General features: G+C 38.7%; 2 pseudogenes; one reads left to right on the top strand and one right to left on the bottom strand.

The window, feature by feature from the left end:
* Nucleotides 1–261: 261 nt before the first annotated feature.
* Nucleotides 262–18,217, top strand: LOC102891404 (annotated as a pseudogene).
* On the bottom strand, nt 13,423–13,541 carry LOC112470787 (annotated as a pseudogene).
* Nucleotides 18,218–23,571: the final 5,354 nt, after the last annotated feature.

The following is a 23,571-nucleotide window of genomic DNA, read 5'->3' as shown; positions in this document are numbered from 1 at the left end:
CCACCAACCTAAATACATAACCGAGTGTATCACCTCCCTCAGACACATTCTCTCAAAGTGAAATTAACTTTATGGGGTGCGCAATTGTAAAGTCTTTTTTGGATGGTTTTATGTAATGACCCGAGAGTTTTCAGACAAGTGACTTTTGGGAAGCTGTAAACTAGAGTTAGCATACACTTCTGGACTTCTCGGAACGCCAAAGATCAAGGTCCTAAGGGTCATCCGTCTGAGAGTGGATACGTGCTTATTACTGATCCCTTGATGGAGCCTGGTCTAAAAGAGGAGAAAGCTGACAAAACTAGCTCAATGCAGCGGGCAAGTAAGAGCTGAGACTTCACATTTAGGCTGACTCTGGGCTTGCATCTTGGCTACCCATTTATGAGCTTGTGTGATCTTGAGGAAGTTGTATAATGCCTTTAAACTTTAGTTTACCATAAAATGAAGATGAAAATCATACTTGTCTCACAGGCTTGTCGTAAGAATTAGATGAGGTGATGATGCTTAGCATAGTGCCTAGCTCATACTAAGAGGTCAAAAAATGTTAACAGTTACTTGTAGCTGTTACTGTTCAGGTAACTAGCATGAACGCAGTGTATACCTTAAGCAAAACCCTGTGCTAGACACTGAAAGGTATTGAGTGAATAGGTCAGAGCCTCTTCCTTCAGAGATTTGCAAGTGTGTGTGTGTGTGTGTGTGTGTGTGTGCGCGCGCGTGTGCATGCGCACGCACACATGTGTGTTGGAGGTGTGTGTGTGTGTGTGTGTGTGTGTGTGAATGCGCACACACACATGTGTGTTGGAGGACAGATTGAGAGATGTAAGGGTAGAAGGAAGAGAAGAAGCAGGCAAGGAAAAATGCAAGATAACTAAAATAAAAATAGATGACATTTAATTGTGGGCTCACTCTGTAACAGGTACTTTACATAGATAGATTTATATATAACCAGTTTCATTTGATGTTCACACAACGCTATGGTTAGGCATTATAAGTATCTTCATATTACATTTGAAGAAAGGAATCCTTAGAAACATGAAGTCAGTTGTATATATGGGGACAAAGAAGTGGAGGGGGACCAGGCTGTGTGGTCTGGCTTGACTAGGGCACAGGAGAGGACTGGCTGAGTGTAACATGATGTACCAGGTGCTCTAAGGAAGTCCTGCTCACCAGCACAGGTGGTCGTGGCCCACGCAGAGTCCAAGGCCATCTCTAATTTTGTCTACATGGTCATTAGTGGTGAGCTATTTGAAAAAGAAACAGAAGACTGCCTTAAGGCAGTCACCATGTCTTTCAGAATCTGGGAAACTAAGACACATTCAGAATGTGCTTAAGTGCAGCTTCGAATCTTTTGGAAAATCTAGGACATGCCAGAAATAGCAGCCAGTGGCAAACCAGCCGCACATGGAGGCCGTGAGAGGAGAAAACTTCACAATGATCTAAGTTTGGCCATTAGCTGGACCCCTGCCAGGCACGGTGACATAACTGAGGACAGTGTTTAGAACCCAAACTGATTTCCCCACCACTCCGCCTCCCATTTATCTTTTCAGCACTACAAGGCCAAGACCACCATCGACACTAGAGTTTTTGAAACCCCCCTGCACTAATATGTTTTATTATGAATTCAGAGATAAAATATAAAAGTATAAAGAAACTTGGTAACTTCCAGATTCTTCTGGACTTTTTCCCCATTACCCACTTTGGGAAGCAAGGTAATCTCCACGTAAAATCTCCATTAAAATAACCTTGTGGGCTTATCTGAAATTAGCACCTACAGAATTCTTGTTCTAACTCTCGGTTTAGTTGACCTATTTGTATCTTGATCTCATACTTGATAAGCCCCTCTAATCAGATAAGAAAAGAGTTGACGCATTTTTAGGCAATAGACCAAACTTAATGTTATTTGAAAATAGGAGTTGAGCTTGGGGTTTAGGTTTTTCGGTTTTTATTTGTGTATGATTTAGTGTTCATCCTGCACTAGACACTAAAATGCATTGTTTAATTATCTGAGCTCAACACACCATTTTATAATTCATTAGTCAGTTGCTCTTTGCAAAAGCTTATTTCTTATGAAACAAAAGTGGGAATCATGCAACTGTACTATTTATCTCTCTTTAGGGGTTGGGGGTTAATATCTGATAGCTCATAACATCTTTATTATAATGCATTTATAATGATTTACTGGAATCATTCTATGGCTAAGTATCTAATGTCAAAGCCGGGATCTAGCATGAAATAAAATGCTGTATCCTTAGATAGCTCTAGGGAAAAAAAGGCCTCAGCCAATATTTTCTGTGTAATTCTACAAACTGTAATAAGGGTAGGGGTAATTGCCTTAATGTCAATTAAGCTATTAATAATGCCCATCTTGTCATTCCTAAATATAGCAGTGTCTCAATCATACATTACTGTCCCCTGCTAAGACGACACAGAAATGAGATCATAGTAATATGTGAATCGGGATGTCTGTGTAGCAGCCAGTCTTACCTCCTTTACATAAAAGAAGGTCTGGTGGGTGATTAACTTGTTTTGATAACACAAATTCTACTTAGACATGTATGTGTATTTGCAATGGCAAGAGTTGGTAATACCTGTGAGCAAGGACAATCCAACTTAAAAACTGTTCTCTGTTCCTATACTGCTTCTAGATGACCAGAGCAAGGAATTCCTTCTCAGGACTAGTGCTCCAGGGCCCAGGCTCCTGTGTGATGGTGCAGAGTCTTGGAACAACCGTACAGGCGTTTTAGAGTTGAGAGCACTCACTGTGACTACACATGGTGCTGTGCTGTGCGCGTATTGTTCCCAGGCACCTCAGATTCACACAGATTTCTTAACAACAGACAGAAAACAGGGGAAAGCAGATGATACTCAGATACTATTACAGAGTAAAGGGGCCAGTGATCAACCAGCGAATTTCGGCATCCAAGGCTAAAGGTAAAGGCATATTTGGCATAAGGAATAGGAAGTGAATTGTGAGATTTTGGTGAGTAGGGAGAATGTCGCCAATCCACCCAGATCAGCTCTAAATCAGAACCACTTATCTCACAGTGAAGCAACAAGACAAGAACTCCTTCCTCAGTTGGCACTTATATTTCTCCTGGGCTAAGATTTCTGAGCAGCCACGGCTTTCTTGTCGGCCCCCTTGTTGGCCATCTTGGTGAAGTGAACTTCTACTCGATGATATTTAGAGCTCATTAATTTATCCCAAGGAAGCTTATTGTATGGCAGCTTAATGACAGAATCCTGTTTTAATGCAAATGGACACATAATCCCACTAAACCACTGTGAGGGTGTAAATTTAAAACAATTGCTAGAAACTGACACCAGGGTTTAATAAGATGGAGGGCTAGTTCTTAGATTCCTGTATGCTCAGGGGACTTTGCTTGGATACTCAGCCCTGGTAGTTTTAGTGCAGCCCGGTTACCATGGCAATTAAAAAGTGGGGGGAGGAGCTTCAGTGAACCTCTCTAAGGTGGTGGAGATCTGCACTCTGGTAGAGTGGGTAGAAGTACAGGGAGTGAGGAAGGCTCTAAGAGGGAAGGAAATGAAGGGTGAGTGGGTGTGGGTGCCTTCTGCTCATTATCTGGCAGAGAACAGGTTGGGGAAGATGTGACTGAGATGCAAGGAGGCAGCTTTCTGCCCTGGCTTATTATAGATGCCTGATCCAGGCAAATCCCACAAAAAAGAGCACAAAACCTTGATTGGGACCATCCCCCTTCCCAGCAGGTAAAGGGGAAAGCCTGCCTGGGAGTGGGGATAGGGGGTGAGACTGAGGTGGGAATTGTTTGTGAATATTTGCTAGATTACAGTGTTGTTGGGTACTACATCATTCTCCAGAGAGCCCTGGATAAGGTTATTATGGGTGAAGTCATTTTTGTAATAAAGTTGGCTATAACTCTGGGTCATAAATCATGGGATCTGGTACTAAAAGAATTACTAAACATGCCTCCGTTACCACATACTGTCCTCCTTTTAAATACTTTGATTTTACTACAAATCCTCCATTGACTGAGATGGGGGAAATACACACAATGAGCAAATGATTCTTTCCGTCCCAGGCAGCAGCCCCGCCAGCATCTGGGCCTCCCGGAATGATTTCCTGAGGTGTGATGTTATTTATGGCGTGCTTTCTCTATCGAAAAGGCAAACAGCATCCCGAGTGACCCTGAAGCATTTGCATCATTGCTTCTCTTGCTAATTGATTCATCCCTTGGCAGGGCCTGAGACACGGGCTGTTAGCTGGATACTTTCTCCCAGCTGCAGATCCTGCGGATTAAGGTGCATAATAAGCAAAGATGTTAATAAAATTGTTAAATGTCAAAACTGCACAAGCCACACCCATTCAGAGTCTATCAGCTCTTCTGGAATAATTCCGTAAAATACCATCTCCTCCGCTTTGTCCTTTTCTCAGTCTAAACTTCATAACCTTCGTTAAATAAGGAAATTGAAAACTGTTATTAACAACACTGATTGTTTAATTTCTTTCATAACTTCTTTCTTTCCAATATGAGTCTGGCACAAAATGACAAGGAATGTTATCATACGAAGTGCATTTCAGATGTAATAAAGCAGAAAGGAGAGGGTAGCCTCAGTGGCAGTTGTAAGAGGGACAAAGTGTGGATCTCTATAGCTCAGTGGCTGCAAAGCAGAAAATGAAGATTGTAAAAACGTCACATAAAGAAAAAATGCACAGTGGATTCGTTTTGCAATGCCCATAATTCAGTAATGCCTTTAAGTAGCTAGAAGAAATATAATAAATGTTTTTCCACAACATTGATCATACTGTATCAGAGGAAATATTAGTGTGCAGGGAGCCATGATTATACCGGTAGTAATTCTCGGTGTGGAAAACTTGTAGAAGATGGGACCCTTTATAGGCCGAACTTTTATTGGCTGCAGTTATTTACCTTTAAGAATATGCCTAATACATTGTCCTGTAGCTAAATATTTTAGTGAAAATTCAAACCAGCACTATCAGTAAATCAGAAATCTTGCCACCATTTTATAGAATTTATTTTTTTTTCCTGCAAGTGCTCTGCTGTGTTCCAGAATGCAAAACCAGCCAATTGACCATGTGTCTGTGAAACAGATTCTTCTGTATTCTGAACCCAGATAGGAGCAGACAGGTTTATGGCATATGATTCCATACAAATGCCACCTGTATATATATAACATCACTCTAAAGAAATTAAATGGATTATTAGAGTATATACTACAGTAAAACTATACCCAGAGCTATAAGTCTGGAGAAGATATGTATGTCATGCAACCGCTTTTTTTTTTCGTCCGGAAACACTGAAGAAAGCTTTGCAAGGCAGGCTTTTCTTTAGGAAGAAAAGAAGGGAACTGATTCTTCATGCCAGCCTCTTGCTCCTCAGACTGGCAGGAGCTGGTAATGCGGTGCCCACGGCAATCTTGGTGCAGGAGGCCCCAGCATGTCAAGAGAAAGCTTCATTTTTACTCCTGAGAGACTCCAGGGCTTGACTTCAGAAATCATCGAATCAGGGTTTCAGGGTGCACGAGAAAAGAGCTAGCCCAGCCAAACTCCTGCAGCACTAAAAGGAGAGGTGAGAGCTATGCATGCTAATTTTTCATTTATTCCCCACAAAGCCCTGCTGCGAAAATTCCTAAGTGAAGCAAGAAGCCAGAGGAATCTCCTCAGTGAAGACACTAGGAGAGCAGGGGTAGGAGCGTGGCATTCTCTTACTTCAGAATCTGGATAATCCAGCTTGCAGTTCAAAGGCCCTGTAAAAGCCAACAAATCTGGAGAGAGGTTGCAGATTTACCTGCTCTGTTTCAATGCACATCTCCCCTAATTCTCACTGACACACATGGGAAGAATTTCCCAGACTTTTTGTGGAGACCATCCTCACACCTTTGTCCTAGTGCTCTTGGCTTAATGCAAATCACAGGTCTTGTGCACACATGCTCCTTATGTCCAACGGCTTCTGTGACGTTCTTTCTTCTCCACCGTTTGGGCACGACAAGGGTATGTTAGCTAAAGGGCGTTTGGAGCTTTTATTGAGCTATGTCTTGATTTTAGTACTTTCTTATTGGAGTTGGGTAGATGTTTTGCTTGTTTGTTTTGTTTGATTTTTCCCCTATCTTCCAGCAAGGAGGAAGTGAAAGAGGGCATCGTTATGTTCTTTCCATCTTGAGAACTTTAAAGAGGCAGGTAGTTGAAAGGAAAACCGACCCCCACAACATGAGGGAGCCTACGATGAAGAAATAGCTTGCCACAAGATGACGGTTTCTCTGAAGAATTGTCACCTGGGAAGCTGGGAAGCAGTCACCTGATGTGCTCAGCATTGACACGGACATAAATAACTTATAGGCCCAGGTGACCTAACAGGCTTCTGTTGAGAGTTCTTCCCCAACGTGGGGGAGGGAGACTATGCATCTCCTTACAAGGGACACTGTTCTAGGTACTTCGAAGCAGCAGCAGTTATTCTTGGAATTTTTTCTTTAATAAAAATTATTTTTTTTATCAGTTAATTGCCTGGCAATTGAAGAAATGCAATTTAAAACAGCAACAACAAAATTAGAGGCTGAATATGTCTTCGAATTCTTCCTTTAGACATATTTTCACGTTAATGAGTCGTTATTAAAGATCAATGAATAGTCCTGTCTTTCTTTTCTTCTTCAGGCCTTCCTCCTCCATTCCTCCCTTCCTTTTTACTTTCTATCCTCTCCTTTATTTTCCTTTTCCTTTCTTCTCTTTCTTCCCTTCTTTCTCTTCTTCTTCAATGACTTGGAAAAAGTCCTAATGAATTCCTTAGAGCAATTCCACAGCAATGAAAATGCTCAGGGTCACAGATGCCTTCCCTGGAGTATTTAACAGTAGAGTCAAATGCAGCTTCCATTTTTGATGTGTATGCAATACGCTTGCAGTCTCATTTATGCTTGCAAAAATATCTAAGTGTGCTTAGGAGGGTCAGAGAGTCCCTTGGAGAGTAGACCCATTATAATTTTAGTAAAGTTAAAATAAAAAACAGCAAAATAATAAGAGAACAAAAGACTGTAGGAGCTACATAGTCAATAAACAGCGCATTTTGCTTTGCTTAGCATCCAGCCTGACTTATTGACTTATATTGTGGCTAGATGAAGAATGTAGACAACGTCTGATAATACAGGATATTTGATTACAATATAAAACGTATTTTATATTTTAAAACGAGGTACATTTGTAATTATCTCCACGACCGCTGGATGTCGCTGTTTCACACGTCTGGCAGTAAAAACTTCCCACTTAGGCTATCTGAAACTGGTATTTTTAGTGCTGTCATGTTACCTCCTTAGCTCTCTGCCTTTTGATTGAACACATGCTGTCATGCTAAGATGACTCTCTTCTCCATTCAATGCAGTGAGCCCAATTCTCAATTATGGCACTCTATTGGGAATTCTTTTCATTTACACAGGATGCGATTCCCAAAACACAATTATCTTCTTCACTATATTTAAAAGGCGTATGTACCTTTATAATAGTTCTCAACATTGTATATTAATTATAACTAGCACATTCTAGATACCAAATGGAGTGAAGCAAAAACATAACCATAAAATACCCTGGATTTATAAAGTGCCTTTTCCCCCTCAAAGAGCTTGCAACAGTTTTCATATCTATTTGCTCATCTCTCTTTTCAGCATCCCTAGGGGTTACCTGCTTTAATGCTTTTATGAGTCAAAATTGACCTGTGAAATAAATTGAATGAAGTAATTATTTGCACTGGCATCCCCAGAGTAAAGCAAAAGCAAATATTGAAAATGTGTTCCAGACAGCTAATTCTAGTTTGTAAAAGTAACTCATTGAAATTTTGGTAGTTCTGGTTTTTTGTCTGTTTTTTTTTTACCCCGTTACCTTTATAATTCCTAATTCATGGACCCTTTAACTCTTCTTTTTAAAAATTCATCTTAAAAAATCTGGGCCATCTTGTGCAGCTGACGTTATGCAGAAATGAGGTCTGGAGACTTTTCCGACGTGAAAAAAGCCTGGCTTAGTAGAAGTAGTAGAGACTGGAGCAACACCAGTGAAAAGAAATGGGAGAACCAACTGGAATAGTAGTTAGCTTTCTCCGTAAGGTAGAAAAGACCGTGAGCTTCAATTTAGCTGTTCAGTCTAGACTCTTTCTTTTTCCGAAAACCTTGGAGTTGTTTTAACTTCCTACCATCCCTTTGCGTTGAGGAAGCCAGAGCTGTTCTTGGAGGACTACTGGCCTAGATTTAAAGGGAGAGATGGGGGAAGGGTGGGCTCTCTGTTCCAGTGAATTATCAGAGAGCTGCCTTGCCTGTCGTCTACAGACGCTTTGATCCAAAATTTCAATCATTGTTTCCACATTTAGGGGCTGGAATGAACATCAAAGATGTGGGCGTATGGAATTTACTGAATGCCCAAGAAGTACAATAACATACAGAGGATATAAGCAAATCCCAGTGGCAAAATTTGCTGCCAATTCTTGCACATAATAGAGGTCCTAAAGTGACGGTCTATCTTTGACAAATGCATAATGATATCAATGCCAAGGGAAGGAACTAGCATACTGAAAGGTGAATAAGAGAGTTGGGAACAATTCAGTGGACTTAACACATTTCCTTAGTGTGTTTTTATACAGCAAAGAAAGCAGATGACACACTTGCATTAGGTAATCGTTGGACAGGGCTTGCAAACTCACCAGCGGTTTTAATCCAACCCGGCTCTTTTGGGAACCAGCTCTAAAGATGAGAATTAATGTGATTAGAAATCATTCATCTTCTGGAGAGATTAAAAAAAGAAACAAGTAAAGTTAAAATAGCTTTCTTGTTCGGTCTTGGATAGTTCCAGATTTTAAAGCCCGTATGTTGTTTGCTATAACTTCTTCGCCTCCCAAGGCCAGTGCTTTCTCAATGCTTCAGCTTGTGCATTGCACCCAGTAGTCTAGGAAGTTAGGGCTCATTTGTATCCACAGTCTTTGTTCAAATATGGATTAATATTGGCTAATTTCGGTGGGTGCTCATAAAGTAAAATGCACAGAACTGAAACCATGGAACTCAGGCCATTGTGTGATCATTTAAAAACCTCTTTTCAAGCTCCTTTAAGTTTTATTTTTGAAATAAAAACAATAAAATGACTGTAAAAAGTTTCCAAAAGCGTCGACATTATGAGCAATTGCTAACCGAGGCTATTCCCAGAATGATCATGCAAATTTGGATATAATTCTAGAAAAGCTAACTGCCCTGCAGTTCCAGATATAAATATTTCATTCAGAAGGTGACTTGAAAGGGGTCCTGTGGCACATGGCTCTTGCTTCCAGGGCCAGGTACCTGTGTAGATGCAGGTTGCGCTGCTGTTCCCAGGCCAGCAGTAGAGGGCAAAGGCTGATTTTTGCCCTTAAACTACAATCCTTTTCTTGTGGAGATGAGCATGTAAGTCTTCTGCAGGCAGCTTTAAAAAGCCAGACCAAGTGTGAATGTTTTGAGGAAGAAGTCTCCAAAATGCCACAGTATGTGGAAATAGCCTATAGGCTTCACGAGTACAGTCTGGTAGTAAATGGAATACAAGCAAGACCAAGCAAGATATGTGAGTTTATTTGAAACTGTTCTCTGCTGAGAAAGAAATTGTGCCAGTTGCAGATAGAGCCATTATTTCTGTTTTTCGCATTAGGCAATCAGAGCAGATTTGCCTATGTACATCAAAACCATTTCCAACGCTGCCTCATAGTCCTTCAGTGCTTCTTACAAAATTTCTTTTTAAGGCTTTGCACTTCAAAAATAATAGAGCTCATGGAAGAATCATGCTCTGTTTATTGTGCATGTTTAAGTAACTACAATGATTTTCATTATTTCAAACTCTGTAATGAAATGACTGAGTACCCACCAACATTAGAAAAAGGACAAACAAGTATTCAACTGGCTGGATGAACCATGGCTTTTTTGGCATTAAAAGTGTAATATTTATGAGTTAATTTAATCATAGAAGAAACTATTGAGTAGGTGACTGAGTAAAATGATGACTGTGTATTATGTCTTTGCCATGCAGCTGGATAAACATATTCAATGACAGACCTTGGCAAGAACTGCAAAGATGCTCTTGACAATACGATGAATAAATATTAGGTGCTGCCTAGAATTCACTGCATTTGAGGTCTTGAGCAAAGCCAGATGAGTTTTAGCAGGAAAATGTAGCAGAAACCATGTATGCACATTGGGATTATGTAAACATTGGATTCTTTCTCTGCTGCCCGGGAATTGCTCTAACTTTCATTTTTATCTATATCACTGACAGATTTTTTAAAACTCATTATCTTTGCACTTCTAGTAGTGTACTTTAGCACTAAGACCCAGTATGGGAGAAGTTCATGGTAAATTTTTCAACAATATGGACTTGGAGAGAAAAGAAATACTTCACCTGGGCTACAGAGAGCTGATAATAAAGATTGTATTTCATAGTGACCCAATCCAATCTATATAAAACGGTAAATTAAAAAATTCCTTTAGATTGCTTCTTGACTTTCTTTAGAATATTTGGTTTCTTACTTCAAGAAGGACCATGTGAGAGAAAACAATAGTTAGGTAGATATTTTAAAGAGAGGAGATTGGCCATATTAAGTCATTTACTGAAGCGTTTGCGTCCAGTGTAAAAAGAACCGTTGTGCAAGAGAGTATTACAGAAATAAGCCATTGTGGGTTTTTTCCCCTGCAAGACTGTCATTTTACCAAGTAAGAAAATACTTTTTGTTCCCCAGCTTTATTGAGATATAATTGACATATGACATCGTGTAAGTTTAAGATGTACATGTTGATTTGATACACTTATATATTGGGAAATGCTCACCACGACAGTGTTAGTTAATACCTCAATCACTTCACACAGTTGCAATTTCCTTTTTCTGGTGAGAACATGTAGGATCTGCTCTCTAGAGCAACTTTCAAGTATATAACCGTTTTAACTTTAATCACCATGCTGAACATTAGATCCCCACACCTGTTCATCTTATAACTGAAAGTTTATACTCTTTGACCAACAGCTCCCCATTTACCCTACCCTCCAGCCCCTGGTAATCACCATTTTACTCTGTTTCTATGAGTTTAACTTTTTTTTGTTTGTTTTTTAGATTCCACATAGAAGTGATACCATGCAGCATTTGACTTTCTCTGCCTGACTTACCTCACTTAGCATAATGCCCTCCAAGTCCATCCACATTGTTTTAAATGGCAGGATTTCTTTCCTTCTCTTGGTTGAACCATATTCTATTGTGTATATATACCACATCTTCTTTATTCATTCATCCTTTGATGGAAACTTAGATGGTTTCCATGTCTTGGCTATTGTGAATAATGCTACAATAAACATGGGAGTGCCGATATCTCTTTGAGGTCCAATTTCATTTCCTTTGGATATATACCTAGAATTGGGAATGCTGGATCATGTGGTAGTTCTATTTTAAATTTTTTGAGAAACCTCTATACTATTTTCCATAGTGGCTATACACATTGCATGCCCACAACAATGCAAAAGTTCCTTTTTTTGACATTCATGCAAACACTTGTCTTTTGTCTTTTGATAATAGCCATTCTAACAGTTGTGAGATGATATCTCATTGTGGTTTTGATTTGCATTTCACTCATAACTAGTGATGTTGGACATTTTTTCATGTACCTGTTATCCATCTGTCTATCTTCTTCAGAAAAATGATGTCTATTCAATTCCTCTCGTTTTTGCTATTGTGTTGTATGAGTTCTTCGGGTATTCTGGATATTAACCCCTTATCAAATACACAATTTGTGAATATTCTCTCCTATTCCAGGTTGCCTTTCATGTTGTTAATTGTTTTCTTTTGCTGTGCAGAAGCCTTTTATTTTGATATAGTCCCTTTTATTAACTTTTGCATTTGTTGCTTGTGCTTTTTGGTGTCATATCCAAAAAATTATTGCCAAGACCAATATCAAAAAGATTGTCCTTTTGCTTTCTTCTAGGAGTTTTATGGTTTCAGATGTTATATTTAAGTATTTAATCCAATCTGAATTAATATTTGTGTATCGTATAAGATAAGGCCCAATTTCATTCTTCTGCACGTAGTTATCCAGTTTTCCTAACACTATTTATTAAAGAGACTATCCTTTCCTCATTGTCTGTTCTTGACTCCCTTGTCAAATATTAGTTGACTGTATATGCAAATTTTTATTTCTGGGCTTCTGTTCTATTCCATTGGTCTATGTATCTGTTTTTATGTCAGGACCATACTGTTTTGATTACTATATAGTTTGTAATACAGTTCGAAATCAGGAAGTGTGATGCCTCTTCAGCTTTGATCTTTTTCAAGGCTGCTTTGGCTATTCATGATCTTTTTTGTGGTTCCCCATGAATATTAGGATTTAAAAAAAAATTCTTGAACAATGCCAATGGAATTTTGATAGAGATTGCATTGAATCTATAGATGGCTGGGTAGTATGAACATTGTCTCTTGTAGGCAGCATATAGTTGGGTCTTTTTTTTATATATATATATTCATTTACTCTATGCCTTTTGAATGGAAAATTTAATTCATTTACATTAGAGTAATTATTGAGAGGTAAGAACTTGCTGATACCATCTTGTTGTTTTCTGGCCCCCTTAGAGTCCTGCTGTTCTTTCTTCCCCTCTTTGTGAACTAATGATTTTTTGTAGTGATATGCTTTGATTCCTTGTCCTTATTTTTTGTGAATCTACTGTAAGTTTTCACTTTTTTATAAGCCACAAGGCTTATATAAAACATTGTATAGACATAACAGTCCATTTATGCTGATAACAACTTCTGTTACATATGAAAACTTGACCTTTTTACTCCCTCCTGTTTATGTTTTTGATGTCACAAGTTACTTCTTTTTATATCATGTATTGTTTAACAAGTTATTTTAGCTTTAGTTATTTTTCATACTCTTGTCCTTTAAGAATATTCTTACTTACACTTTTGATTTTCTGGTGCACATACACGCATGGTCTCTAGAACAACAACAGAAGAACTATGGTCTCCGAGCCATAGCGTATGTGCCATCAGCTTCCGCTAAATCAGTGAATTTCTTAGATTGCTTTTTATTGTGCTGTTTTAGCATTAAAATATGAAGACAGAATGCAGCAGAGAACTTAGCAGAGCCTACTGGGAAAAAACATCTATGTGGGTGTGGGTATTCCGGATTCTAGTCTCAGTTGTGTGACCCTGGGCAAGTCACTTTGCCTCTCTGCACCTGTTTTCGACCTGTAAAATTATAATTTGTTTACGTATCTTTCTAGAGTCTGATTGTGAGAGGAAAACTAGATAACTTATCTATTGCATTATTTTGTTATTAAACTACAATGGATTTACTTTTTATTATTATTTTTAGGCGAGGCAACCTTTGGTTGACCTCGGAGATTGCAAGGACCTTATCAGCTTACAATCCTTTATTTTTTATTATCATTATTATTATTATTTTTTACACTTACAGCACGTGGTCTTCCTAGGCAGTCTCCCATCCAAGTACTAATCAGGCCCAATCTTGCTTAGCTTCTGAGATCAGACGGGATCGGGCTTGTACAGGGTGGCATGGCTATAGACTAAATTCTGCTTTTTTCCAGAAAAGATCTCAGTTGCCATTACAGAAGTTAAAATGCAAATTTAAGCTATTACTATGACTATAACTAATACTGCCTAATATATCCAAGCAAATAAGGTCACACACGAGCTTAATTTTTGCTTATTAGTCTTTGAAGAAACCTTTCAAAATCTTGTTTTTAAAAGGAAATCTAGCTTACCTCCCAACTACTCTTTCCTCTTGGTATCGTTCTTAAGTGGATGCATTCTACTTTAGTGTGCTTTTAACAAATAAATGTCTGGAGTGCTTGAAGCCAGGCAGTGGAGCTGAAAGTACCAAGACTTGGATTTGGGGCCGTGAAAGAGAACAAGGTGTCAAAGATTATGCTCACACTTCTGTACAGAGGATGGAAGAAAGAAAAGATTTGGAGAAATAATCATAAATTCGGTTCTGGATGTATTTAATTTGAAACATAGAAAAGAAAAAAAATCCAGTAAAAGACCGTAAAAACAGCTACAGTGGTAAAAGAGCACTGGGCTCAAAGGCAAAGGACTTTCATTAAGATCCTGCCTCTGCTCCAACATGTATGAACACGTGAGCAAATACTTATTCTTCCTGAGTCTTAGTTTCCTCATCTGTACAATGGAGATACTAACATCTATCTCATCACTTTGTTGGGAAAGTAAAATGATAATTTTTTGAAGTTATTTTATAAGGAACTACTTTGCTTCTCATTATTATAGAGACATAAGAAATAACACGAACAAACGAGTTGGGATGTTCCTTTCTGGGAACATCTCCACTAACTAACAGACGTCCTCCTCTTGTCTTTCCACAACTCACCTGTGTAATTGGCTGAGTTACTCTGGCCTCCTGTTTCTCCACCTTCAAGAGGAGGACTACAACTGTGACCTCATCCAGAAGGGCATGCAGAGCTAATGTGGAGAAGATTCTCTTGAGACCCATGGTTAATTAGGGGTAGAAATCATGGTTCTGGAATGTTATCGGCTTCCAATGAATATTAACTGATTGGGCTATAGCATTAACATTTCATTACTAAGGTTTAAATTGATGAAAAAGAGAAAATATTTTACTTAATTGGGAAAAAATATCTCCCTGCCTGTTCATGTGGGTTTGGAGTCACCTATGACTGTCACAGACTCGAGCCCAGGCTCGTCCCCAGAACATGAGGAGGGACAAAAGCCATGGAAAGATGAGGAGGGGCTAATTCACCCGCCCCCCCCCCATTTACGTTCCTCCTGGGCTGAACTCCTTAATCCCTCTCAACAATGATATACTAAAAACCTGTGCACAATTAACTTTTTTGACCACTGCAAAACCAGGTAGGCAACCTGGTTGCCAACAGCAGTGGGGTAGCTGATTGTTGTGCGAATCATGAGACGGGGCAGAGTCTAAGAAGGATTCTTAGAGGAACAGGGTAAATAGACTTTGTTTGTTAAATACAGAATTCATAAAATTCAAGCATTTATTAAACCCCAGTGTTGGGGTCAGGAGTACCAAACCATCTGAAAATGCACCTCAGTCTTACAATCTATTTAGGGGGAGAAAACTAGTAGATGAAAGACTTGGTCTTGGATAATGTCTCTGTGTTATGATGCAAGGTTTTTGCATTGCTTGTTTTCTTTGCTTCCTATTTATTTTCCTATTTATTTTTTATATCTGTTTCATTTCTGAGAATTTCCAAATGCAACAACAGAAAATGAAAGCATAATTCAAATTATCTCCATATCTTCCCAAATTGGATGCTGTTTCTGTATCAAAATTTTTTCCAGCTAGGCTCTATGACCAACATCTGAACACAAAATGCTAATGTCCTAGGTATTACATTTCTATTGTTGAATTATTGTCTCTGGTATATTTGGCACAATATCTTGAAATACCCCAATAAAGGGTCAGTTGCTAGCAAATTTCATGCCTATACAAGGAATCACTGTAAGCAGATTTGATGCTACACTTCTTTGTGTACATGTATAGATGTAGATATATATATCACTTGAAATAGAGAAGAACCATTTGTTACGTGTATACGTAAAGCAGTTAGGACAGCATCTGCATTATAGTAAATTCTATGAAAGTCTTAGCTGCTGCTTCTCCTACTACTGTTGAAAGGCCTAAGGGTTATGCTGTGACCAGGAGTCAGCTAGGCTGTTTCTTTAGATCTACCAACCCCTGGCATAGACCTAACACATTGCTTCTCACCTATGAGTGACCCTTTGAACCTTTGGGAAGATCAGCTTTGTAGGTCTACATTTTTGCCATCAGGTGCCCCTTGGGAACCGTCAGAGTGTCAAGGCAAAGCCCTGAGATGTAGCATGCATGGGAGTCATTCCTCTAAAGTAGTGCTTCTTAAACTCTGTGTGGCAAAGGATTAGTTCTTATTTCCAATCTGCCACAGCCTTGTACTTTGTAAAGTGCAATAAAAAGAACTTAAAATGTAATAAAAAGCAATACACACAAAATTCAAGTCCCATTTTTTTATTAGATTCAAGAGACATAAACTTATGCGGCCAAGTGGCTCTCAACAGTTCTAAATGCTCTCTCTCAAATCTGTACTTGTCTCATTGCTGAACAGTCACCCTCAGATGTGGGCCTCCCTGTGGGTAGCAATGTCACAGAGGACAGTAAGGAATCCCAACAGTTGCTTCCATAGTATTTTCCTTCCAAAGAACTCAAAGGACTTTCATCAAAGTAGGGGACTCTACGGGCCGGCAAGCCTCAGGCCTCAGCTTACGGTGGTAGAACCGCCGGTGTGAAGCGGGTGCAGGGTGGGTAACTGAGAAGCCACCAGGGAAAGCTACTTTGTGCAGGCTGCTGGCCATTCCCTCAGCTGGGAATTTACACAGGGCTAAGCGGTGAGCTGTTTCGTGTAGATGCACAGGTGTGAAAACAGTTTGTGATAGGCAGGTTTATGGCAAATAAACACATTGTATGATATACTGTAATCAACTATATAAACAACTTTAAAATTGTCTATACTTCATATTTCTAGCATTTGGTTTTGTTAATCATATGTCTCCCTGACAGCAATTAAATAACCTTGAGAGAAAATGTACACCTGCTGCCTCCCCTGGGGAAACTACATCTCTTTTGTGAATGACATAAGTTCTTCATAAAACATAGCTGAAGATAGAAGAATTGAATCTGGAGATATGTCTCCTTTCTCTCGTTTTATCTCTAGTTGAATTGGAGTGCAGGGTTTAATACAGCTTATCTTTTTCTGGATCCCTCCTCTGAGATTCTATTTAAACCAAAATATTTCCCTGAGGGGCACATTCAAGGCAATAGATAAATAAGGTTGTGATGAGTGTCACAAAGGTGAGAAAGGTCCCACACCCCCCTCACATGACCTGCACTTTTCCCCCTCCCCAACTTCTCACCCCAAACCTCTCAATTCTTTCTGATTTCTAAAGTAGATCTTATCTACTTTTGCAAACACCACAGCAGCCCTTTTCTTAAAATAAGACAAAAGATGATAAATGTTTGCTTTGCTTGAGTCAGGTTCCAAACGAGGTCCATTTGTTAGGACTGGTGAATTGGAAGTCTCTTTAAATTGACAGCTGTCACAGGAGACCTGCTGCTGCTGGGAGCAGCTGAGTGCACTGCTACACCTCAAACTTGCCGAGCCTCCCACAAGGCAAAGTTGAGGATGTCAGTGCACTGGGGTGTGTGTCAGGGTCAGCCTGCGGCAGCAGGTGGTTCTGGTGGCCCTGGAAGGGCGAGCTGCTGCCCCAGTAACCTATGCTTCGTGCCTGACAACTACCCACCTAACTTTAACCATGACAACCTCTCCCATTCCCAAAAGTGGGCCAACCATGGGGCCAGTATGTACCTGCCAACAACTGTCTTGGAACTGGAATGTCAAGGACCTGTGACCTCATCACAATTTGGTTGGTGCATTGAAACAACTGTCTGGAAGGGGAACATACATGTTGACTTCAAAACACAGTATTTGTCAGTGAGAGAACGATGCCAGAGCTATATGACCTTGTTAACAGGTACAAACCTGACCTGACTTGGTCTCATGGTGGGTAGGGATGTCCTGATTTTATGGAACTCTACAAATTTTCTTTCTTGGCTCTACAATGATAGCTAGGTCAAGGACGAGGTGGTAGTAAATGACAGATGGGGCCAGAAATGCTCCTGTTTCCATGGAGGCTACTACAACCTTCAGGGTAAATTCAAGCCAGAGAAGTTGCTGTATCGCAAGTGGGAGAGGTGCATCACCATCAACAAGACATCCCAGAGCTATCATGGGGACATGGTCATGTCTAACATTGAAGTGAATCTGAAATCATTTTGGTATTGGTTCAGATATCAAGTTTGAGAGGCAACTATCTTCTCAACGTTGGACCAACTAAATATAGACTGATCATTTCTATCTTCAAAAAATGCCTTCTTGATGTTGGAAAGTGGCTGAGTAACGGCGGTGAGGCTATCTATGTATTTAAACCAGCGGGTGTGGTTGGAAAAGAACACAGTATCTGTATGGTATACCTCAAAAGGATCAGGACTCTTAAATCTTTAAGCTCCCATAACTACCTTAACTACAAAGGTAAAAATGCTGGGATTCCAAGATCAGAAGAGGTCTAAAGGCCTTCTCATTTCTCTGCCCCGGTTACCACCCTCTGCTCTCCCAGTTGAGTTTGCTTGGACTGTAAAGCTGAGAGGAGTGGAGTGATCGTTGAGGTTCAAGAGGAAAGGGACACTGCCTGCCATTGCTGCTTTGATTTTCCTTTTATAGTACCATTGCTGTAATAAACTAACTTTTTTCCTCCTTCCACACATGGCTTTTCCAACACATTTAAATCAAGAGAACTGAGTGCATTATACCGATATCTCAGTGGACCAAGTAAGTATCTGAACTCCATTGTTAGCATACCTCTCTCTGGTCAGCAAAAGAAGGGACTGAATAATTAAGCTCTGAGTTCATCCATTCCTACCTTTGGAAATTATCTACCATGGAAGCTTCCCTCCATTCTCTGTGTTTGATAAGCCTACTTGCTTACTCTGTGACTTAGCTAAAGAATAAGCCACATCACCCTGTTGCCTATGAGTGGAAATGGAGAGAGTTTGGCAAGCTCAGCTACATACTACTTATGTAGCGTCAGTTGTCACCAGCTCTCTCCCCCATCTCCGCCTCCACCTCCCCAAGTGCAAGAGAACCTGTAGGGGAAGAAAAAAGTGTGGTAGGCTGCTAATGGTCAACTCTTCAGAAGTTTCCAAAGCAAACCAAGAAGTCTGAAATTTAGTCTGTTCACAGTGACACTATTAAGAAAATTGATGTGATTCTACCCCACTTTTTAAAATACGATCAAGTAAATGTTTGGAAGTTACGAAACAAATTTATAGGTCTCCCTATCATCTCATTTTTTTTTTCTTGCACTTGTTTTTGTTGTTGTCATTACTGTTGAAGAAACTGGCCATCCTGGGGTTTCTGACACTTTGGATTTTGCTGATTGTGTCCCTGTGATGTTGTTTAATGTGTTCCTCCTGCCACTATAAGCTGCAAATTGGTAGTTAGATCTAGAGGCTTGATAAGATTCAGGTTCAATTATTTTGTCAAGAATATTTCATACGTAGTGCTTTGCACTTCTATTAGGAGGTATATAATGTTTGATTACTTCCTTGTGGTGATGTGAGCAGTCACTGGTGGTTATCACTCGGTCCATTAATTCATCAGGAGGTTGCAAAATGATGAGATCTTAATTCTATCATTTCTTGTTCATTATTAGCTGGAAAAATTCTATAAAGAAAAACTTCCCCTTGACTCTTTGGTTACTCTGAGACTTTTTTTTTTTTTTTAAACACAATGAATTGGTTCCCTGGCATTCTCTAAAGGGGATTAATGAGTGGCTTTTGTTTCACACTGAACTTATAGATTTAAGTATACTTGATATGTTTTGATCCATTGATTTATCATCCTACTGATGCTCAAATTATCCCATTTTGGCCAGTTGTATACTCTTTAAGCTGTTACCCAAATTCTTTGGACAGAACCCGAGTAGTTTTTCATAGTTTCCTTGCTATCTGGTATGACAAGATATTCCAGACTAATTTATTAAAATTTTGTGTCAGACTTGGAATAAGCTGACTTTCCTAGAGGGGTGTTTTTTTGGTGGAAATGATATTTAGAGACACAATCAGGGTTCCAGGGTTGCTTATTGCTATTGGGTTAGCCATTGTTTCCAGGCCTTTTCAGTGGAGAGAACTAGAATATATACTTTTAAAGCATAAAACACATTATGAATTAGTATTGCTACCTCAGATTTATTTTCAGAATTACAGGATTTTTACTTAATCTCATTGATCTTACAATTGTGTCTGCTCTCACTCGAGCTGAAAATCTCATTTCTCAATAGCACCAATATATATACATTTTTGCTTTATTCCATACTACATACACAATAGTTTTCAAACACCAATACCAATACTACCAAAATGTGATTACTGAATCAATAGATACAAACAAAAATCAGTTAGAAGATATAATGGAAGAAAAGACCACATGTCTGACAGCTAAAAACTAAATGGAATACCTTGGTGTAAATTTAACGAGAAATGTTCAAAATCTATGTGAGGAAAATTATAAACACTCATGAAGATATAAAATTAGACTTAAATAGTTGGAAAGATGAACTATGTTCATAGAAAACTCAACATCATAAAGATCTTAGTTCTTCCTATGTTCAACATTTAATGCAATTCCAATAAAAATGCCATTCGGTTTTTTTTCAGAGCTAGACATAAAATGACTAAATAGTGTGGAAGAATAAACATGCAAGAAGAGCCAGGAAACCCTTCAAAATGAACAGAAATGGTATAATATTAAAACATATCATGAACCTCTATAATTAAAATAGTTTGCCATTAATGCATGAACAGGCAAATGGAAAAAGTAGAAAATTCAGAAATAGACCCAACTGCATACAAAAATGTAAAGTATAGTAAAAGTAGCATCCCTAATTAGTGAGGAAAAGAAGAATTTTTTAACAGGTGGTGTTAGGATAACTGGATAGCCACATGCAAAGAGATAAAACTGAAGCTATTCCTTGTACCATATACCAGGACAAATTTTAAATGGATAGGAAATTTACATGAAAAGATGACATACAAAAAATTAGTGGAAAAAATTGGGTGGATTACTCTATACCTTGGCATGGGGATAATTCTGTAATTTACAACTCAAGATCCAAAAGCAATAAGGAAGAGGACTGACATGTACTATTACATGAAAGCAAGTACTTTACATTTAATCTACATGAGTTACATCAGGCCCATTTTGCAGGTGAGAAAACTGAGACTCGGAGAAATTAAGTATCGTGCAGAAGTTCACACAGTTAGTAAATGGCAGAGATGAGATTTGAACTTAAAGAATTTGTATCTCATTGCAAACTGAGCCACCTAGACTTCTGTTCACTCCAAGCATTTTCCAGATCCCACTCACAATTGTGGAATAAAATCTTATTACTACAGCAAGGCCCATCTCATTGGTTTGATACAGACTTCACGTTGAGTTACAGAAGAGCTTTAAAAGGCATAGGAAGAAAGGGAGACTTTGGTGTATTTTGAGGATAAAATTTAAATATAGTATTGCACTTAACATGGAAATTTATACCTCTTAGTTTGTATTCTTGATCAGAAACATATGACTGCAGCACGCTCATCTTATTCTTTCTCATATCTCTATACAGTGAAACACAATATCAACCCTGAAAATCCTGTTTTAAATATATGAGAGTTGAAAGAATCTTTGGATTTTTTAGTTTATTATCAACGAAGACAGTGGCTTGGCTAAGTTATTTTAATGGGAACAGTTCAAGCTGGTTGTTGAGTTTATAAAGACAAAAATGCCAACTAATTGAACGTTTTATTTCTCAGCTGGTATTTGATGTTTGTGCAATTAGTTAACAATCTTCATTCCTACCCTTCCCTGGCATTTAATTTGCTCACATTTTAATTATTCATTTCCTTCCAATGCATCTCATGCCTAGCCAACAAATACTGAAATTCTTTCTCTGTGTCTTCAAGAAAAACTTTAAAACCAATTATGCTGTCTCTCTGCTAGGAGCAGCATGGTTATTTATAGGGGCTTGTGAGGGCAACGAAATTCGTTCATTCATTTCATAAAAATTTATTAAGCACCAATTAATGTGCCAGGCATTGTTCTAGGCGTTGGAAATACAAGGAGGATAAGGCAGACAAGTTTTTGCTCTCAAGAATCTTACCTTCTACAGGAGGAGACAGATCAAAAACAATGAACAAACACAAAGCCAGGTAATATCAGAGAATGATTTGCTCTGTGAATAAAACATCAAACACAGTGATGTGATAGGGACTGGGGCAAGGAATTTCCTTAGCTGGATGGTCAGAGAAGACCCTGTCTAAGATTCGAGCCACATAAAGATTCAGGTAGAAAAATGTCTAGGAGGAAGGAATGAGTGCAAAGTCCCTGAGGAAGGAATGCACTTGTGTGTACGAAGAAGAGTACATGCAGCTGGAAGAGAGTGAACTACATTGAACTATAACTGATCTCCAGGTATTTAAGGATTTGCTTGTCTTTTTATTCATTTACACTGTACCTTGTTCCAAAAAGGATTTAAAATAGCTCTTTGAATGTTGCAGTTCTCTAGAGTGCCTATAGATTTGAGGAACATAAAATTGAATACTTTAGCAGATAAAGTCCAACAGATATATCTGAAGTGGGGCATAAAAAACGACATTGATGCAGAATGTTTACTATTTTTTTAAGGCTCATACACCTTGAAATGTCATTTAAGAAATTATTTTTAAAGAAAATTGTTGCACTGAATTTAATTTCAAATCAACAAACCCATTATATTCTCTAATTAATCATGGCACATGCTATTTACCAAACTCCTGAAAAAACAAATTTCTTTTGTACACATTACAAAGAAATGTTACATAAAATTAGGCACCAAGTAATGACTGTAATTTGTGGTTAGTTAATAATACACAAATGATCATGAGGCTGTAAAGGAAGCCGCTTGAGACATTAACAGATATGCTGGCACAGAGGAACTGGAACCAGGCAGACTGTGAGCTCTGGTTGGGGAATAGAGAGGACTCAAGAATGAATGAACATTAGTCGTTTTGACTTCCAGTAACAAGCTGAAACCTGCTCAAGGTCTTTGCCCAGAGGAGCCTGTCTGAATGACTTTTAGGTTTCCTCATTGGTTTTGAAATTATTATTTTTTTATTCCTTGCAAAGCAAAAAAGTTTTAAAAAACTTAATGGAATTTTCATTTAACATGAATTTTGCTGAACGGTCTCGACTCAAAAGTTCTTTGCAGCTTTGCAAGAAGCTGTAATTGTCCTAGGTTCTATGAGCCACTTTATGTGGCTAATTTCTTGGTGCTTTAACGGTCTTCAGCTGAGATACTCAGACTTAAATTTTTGGAAAGGAAAATAAAAATAAAGCCCTAATATTTTTTTATATTTTGATCTTTTTAGTTTAATTTATTTTTTTTAAATTAAGTTTATTGGGGGTAATATTGATTAACACAATTATATAATTTTCAGGTATACATTATAATTTGACAACTGTATATTCTATTGTGTGTTTACCACCCCAAGTCCAGTTTTCTTCAGCTACCATATATTTGACCCCCTTGATCCACTTCCCCCTCCACCCACCCCGCTATATTTGACCCCCTTTACCCTGTCTACCTCCCTGCTCCTCCTCACCTCCTACCCTCTGTAACCACTAGTCTATAGTCCATGTCCATGAGTTTTTGTTTGTTTGTCCTGCTCATTTGTTGCTTTTAGGTTTATATTCCATATGTAAGTGATATCATGTGATTTTCAACTTTTTCTGTCTGGCTTATTTCACTTAAGATGATTATCTTGAGGTCCATCCATGTTGTCACAAATGGCAGTATTTCATCTCTTCTTATGGCTGAGTAATATTCCATTGTGTATTTGTACCACAGCTTTTTTAGCAAATTATCGTAGGACACTTCAGTTGCTTCCATGTCCTGGCCACTGTGAATAATGCTGCTATGAACATTGGTA

The sequence above is a fragment of the Pteropus alecto genome, unplaced genomic scaffold (assembly GCF_000325575.1).
Source record: "Pteropus alecto unplaced genomic scaffold, ASM32557v1 scaffold3, whole genome shotgun sequence".
Classification (NCBI taxonomy): Eukaryota; Metazoa; Chordata; class Mammalia; order Chiroptera; family Pteropodidae; genus Pteropus; species Pteropus alecto.
Note: the sequence above shows the minus strand (reverse complement) of the source record. Positions and strands in the feature narration are given on the sequence as shown.